Source organism: Penaeus vannamei, chromosome 4 (genome assembly GCF_042767895.1).
Source record: "Penaeus vannamei isolate JL-2024 chromosome 4, ASM4276789v1, whole genome shotgun sequence".
In the NCBI taxonomy this organism is placed as follows: Eukaryota; Metazoa; Arthropoda; class Malacostraca; order Decapoda; family Penaeidae; genus Penaeus; species Penaeus vannamei.
The window spans coordinates 37,305,021-37,310,140 of NC_091552.1; the positions used below are offsets into that span (position 1 = coordinate 37,305,021).

Consider the following 5,120-nt stretch of genomic DNA (forward strand, 5'->3'; position numbering starts at 1 on the left):
GTGTGATTGCTGCTACATCTACACCAGTGTGACAGTATGTTTCTAGCATTCTGCATGACTTTTGTGTCTGTGGGGTAAGAGAGGCCAATTAATGAAATGTATATGTTAGTAAGCCTGGATACCTCCTAAGCTAATATGCTCATTTTCAAGAATTAATTTGTATCGTCAAATTTGGTACCAATGGTTTCCTATCCAAATGTACTACTCAAATGTAGCAGAAAGTCAGCAGAATTATAATCACACTATGAATGACTGAAGATTCCTGAAATTACCCAGAAGCTTGGGACTGAACATACAGTGAGCGGGTTATACCTTTGTTTGGGCCTGGGTTGTGAGAGCATTCACGAGGCATGGCATTTTAATTGATAAATATAGTGGAAATTTTGCATACCAGGCTAGGGATGGGGGTGGCTACTTTTCGTCCAGGTGTATTATCAAATCCCTTTATTTAGCGATAACATCTCTTGCCCTTCCCCCATTTCGGGGGCCTTATTATCAGTATTAGGAAAATCTTGTGGTTGGCAATCAGAATTTCAATAAAAGATTGTATTGCATGGTTAACATGTCAACTTTTCATCTATGGCAAACTAAAAGTTATGGAGATGTATGACAGGAAGTCAGAAGATTGACCCATCTTTTTCTAAGCGTCATACCATGTTTACATTATGACATTGTGCACTGTTGTGACGATATAACTCTTTACTGCGATATATTAAGTAGTTCATGTATTACTCTGCGTTTGTGAATACAATTATTTTGTAATTGTCAATGTCAGCTTTTCGTAATTGATATACATTATGCAATTTATTTTTATGAAACTTTAATGTTACGATAATTATTTTCGCTGTTTTGTACAATAACCCCTGTGGATGCGGGTTTTGCCACTAGGATATTCAACAGCACCGAGACTTCCATTTTGTGACAATCACCGGTGAATGTTTTTTTTAAAGGTTGCATTGATTCTGGATCATTTGTAATATCATGTAAGGGCTATGAAAAGAAATATATAAATAATTATCACAGTTTGATATTTGAACCCATTTAGTACCTCGTGCTGAAAAAAATATTGGAAACCAAGCAATTCAGATGTGAGATTGAAGCGAAGATAATATTTTTATATAAAGGTATATTTTTGTCAGCACTCAAATTAGTTGTATAATTGAAGGTATTTTTGATTTAGGAAAATTATATCTCCCTATTCATTTCCAGGGATCCAGTAAGAACTATTTAAAGTGGGGGGGTCCAGGGGGTGCAGCCTCCTGGGAAAAAAAAATATATAAAGAGTGTAAAATTCCCATGGGGTTAGGTTAGATTGGTTTATTAGTTAGGACATATTGTATGTGACCATGAGGGCTTTAGGTGGAGTCAGTTCATATGGATTTTTCCAAAGATGTGTTGGATTCCTGTAGGATTTTCTAAAAGATGGTGCACTTGTCTGTAGACTTTCAAAGATGGCGGGCCTGTTGGTACAGTTTCATGAGCCAATTTTGTGCTGGATTAATGCATTTTTCTTTCTGCAGGCTGTTTTACCTTGTAATTTTCTTGTATAATTCATCAAGATTGTCAGCTGTGATTGTGACAGGAATGATCATCAGATGCAAAAATAGATTTTATTACATTGATATTGTACAGGAAGGAACTATTATTGCCAAGTACCAATCAAAGCCAGTTTAGATCCATGCAAAAAATCAGGAGATATCAATCAATAACAAAATTGATTGAATTCAGGATGTGGACTAGTTCTAGAAAAATGCCAAAAATCAAATGGACAAGGCCAAACTTGATCTTTGAATATATGTACTTGATAGAGGTTAGTTTGATTACACTAGGTTGGATTTGGAATAGTAGGATACCCATCACAGATCTTAATATATGAGGATATTTGTGGAGAACAGGGTAAACATGATGGGAAAAAATCTCATCTGAAAAGCTACTACATGTCTTCTTTACTTCCCCTCAATGGTATATAACCAAATGGGATGAGTGTTTAGGAAAATTAAAAGTATCTGAATTGTACTGTAAGGGAAAAGTTTACTTGTCACATAACCCATTCGTCCCGGGTGTCACATATATGAGACACGGAAAAATAAACAATGTCGGGCTGCCCGCCAGTGCGATGCTGTCTCGGGGCTGCGCTCCGAGGCAGAAGCGGCGCGTGGCCGGGCGGGTGGACAGATTCCGGGGAAGCTCCGCCCGCCGATTTTGTAGCCGCCCGGATTTTTTAAATTTTGGCTACAAAATGTACCCGGCGTGAGTGGGTTAAAAGTTTACAACTGCCCTTGTCCATTAGAGACAGTTCAGAACAAATGAACCCAGTCCCAAATATACAAATAATGTCAAGGTTGCTTTACAAACGGAAAACTCTGATCAACAACTGGACCCAAAACCTATTGCTGGATTTCCCAGCTGGGGACACGGCTTGAATGGTTGAGCAACATTAATATGCTAGTCATGAATTATTATTAGAATAACTATTATATAAGCCAACAGACTTTACCTGAAGTCCATGTCTACATATAAAGCCTCTGATTGTGGAAAACTTAAAATCATGCCATGGCTGTGGTGGAGTAAATCTTGAATGGAATTGCATAGTGACATACCATGAGCTGGTCAGTGGAAACAGTATCTGTTTGGTGTCACTTTTAATTACAGGCACTTGAAGTAAAATTTCACTTTTTCATGCATAGGATTCAAGTGGAAGCGATTACCTGCCTAATATTTTGTAAAGTATCAAATGAGCTAAGCAAATGAGAAGTAGCCAATGTGAACCAACAAATCCACATTGCTGGTTACTAGCCAATTATTAATACTGCAGTTAATGGGCTAAGAGATGCCATAGCTTCTACTATATGCTCCAGAAATGGTTAGCAACCCTCTAGTTTATATTTTGTTAATGAAAAGGTAATTCTTACTAATTGTTGTGAAGTAAAGAAGCAAGTTGAGCTCTGTCTTGCCAGAAATATGGCATTGTTGGTCTGCAGGAATGACAAACGCAGAATCCATAGCACTATAGGATGTCATTTCTATTTAACACTATTAACCATTGGATCCTAATGACACGGGTGTTGTCATGGCTGAGTGGCAGGTGAGAGGAATGTGTCATCTTGGAAAAATTTAGCAGAGGGCTTGGGTGACAAGACCTCTCATGAAATATTATTGCTGAGTGTCAGGTGTTAAGACATCTTGCAATGAGTGCACAATCAATGAGACTTGGTGGGCCTTTAACCCATTTACGACTGGTGTCACATATGTGACACCTGGAAAAATAAACACTGCGGCGTGTCCTGCCTGTGTGACGCTGGATCGGAGCTTGCACTCTGATTCTGTCGCGGGCACCATCTTTGTATAACATAAGAAATTGTAAAATACAGATCATGGATAGTGGCAAAACAGTGTATGTAGAATCGGAGATAATAGTACAATAGAGAAGGCAAGGAGTTTTGATACATTTTGTGTGTGTTCATGTGAGGCAGATCTAAAAGACACACACCCAGGAATCATCACAAGTAAGCCAGATGCTTGGATTTTGGTACACCTTCAAACTGCAAGGCACCCAGACCCAATGGGTCAAGGGGACTTGGTGGAAAGGCCAATTTGGATAAAATTGATATATAATCTCTAGTTTTACTTGCATTTCACCAGCTAAATTTTAGATTCAAAACTGAGTAATTTGTTGAAAAAGTACAAAGAACTGAGCATGTGAAAAAAAGAAAATGCATAAAACAGATGTATTCTGATGATACCAGTCCATGAAAAAAATACTAGAGATACCATATGTAGTTTGGAATTTTTCCAATATAAATGGATGTTCAGATTTCTTTTTAGTAATTGGTAATTCTTTACAATACTAATGTATTTGCCAGAGACTAAGTCCCTAACTTGTATAACTTATTCAACTAAGTTTCCATGACTAGGTGTGCCCAATGGGCACTGCCTGAGGAAAGGGTTGATGGGGAACTCAGCCCATAGCACCCCTAGGAAACATTTTCTTCACCTCTTTATGCAAGATAGAGCTAAAACTCAGGTGTATAGAGTGGAATTTGGCTGTGCATAGCATTTTCTGTTATCTTTTTCTTTATTTGTGGCATTACTGTGTGTTTCTTCAAATTATTTCTTTTATTAACAACTGCAATTTTTTGTCCTCTACAAATATATCTTCAATTTCCCATAGCTTCATGTGCATCCAGTCTGTAAAGGTTAACCTTTAGTTTTATGTACAAAGATTGATAAAAGAAATAATTGTAAGCTATTTTAACTTAAAAAAGAAAATATAATCATGAAAATTCTTTAATATAATCATAGTGTCTCCTCTTTTAAAAGATATTAGTTCCATTTAAATGGTTAATAGCAACAAACTCATTTCAATATTCCCAGTTCACACTTTCCATAGATATTTCTGTTTCATGTTCCTCTGGAGTCTACATCTCTGTCAGTGTATTTTGCAAGGTTAATGAAACGATAGAATGCCAGAATTGTGCCACTGATTCAGTATACCTAACTGTTAAACAAATGACGTCTAATAACTTTGATTATATATCATGAAAAGATGGGGTAGAGGGTCAAATACAAAATGCATAAAAATAGAAGCAAATTCTATTAGCATGCACTACCCACTGTTGATAAGTAATGTCAGTTGATGTATTCCCAGGTACTATTTAGGTTTCATGAGTGTTTTAATTTTATGAAATACTAAAAGCGCCATATTTTGAATTTTAGATCATTTCATAAAATTATGAATCTATGTAGGGGGAAATACAAGGCAAAAATATAAAGCCTGTTGTGTCCACAGAGGCTCTGTACACTCCTTCATAAATGTCAACACTATAATTTTTTCGAGTTGGGCAATGAAAATCAGCAACATTAGTTTCCAATACTGCTTCAGTCAAATATTTCATGAATATTTAAATATTAAAAGAATAAAAGATATATAAAAAATGATAAATAGATCAAAGTATTCCACATACTGTCCCCTTAAACATCCAAGATGAAGAAGACAAAGGGGAACCCATTCATATCAAACTCAGTTTCTGTTACTGAAGACAAAAAACAAATCAAATTAATATTTTGAAGAAAGTTGTAAACAGACAATGACCATAGTATAACCACAACCATTTTCACTA

At 36.3% G+C, this 5,120-nt stretch overlaps 1 protein-coding gene across 23 annotated transcripts in view; it reads left to right on the plus strand.

Annotated features, from left to right (window-relative positions):
• The window catches only part of LOC113824746 (B-cell CLL/lymphoma 6 member B protein), a 120,039-nt gene that overhangs the window by 926 nt on the left and 113,993 nt on the right, over positions 1-5,120 (plus strand). The gene's annotated exons all lie outside the window — the stretch shown is intronic.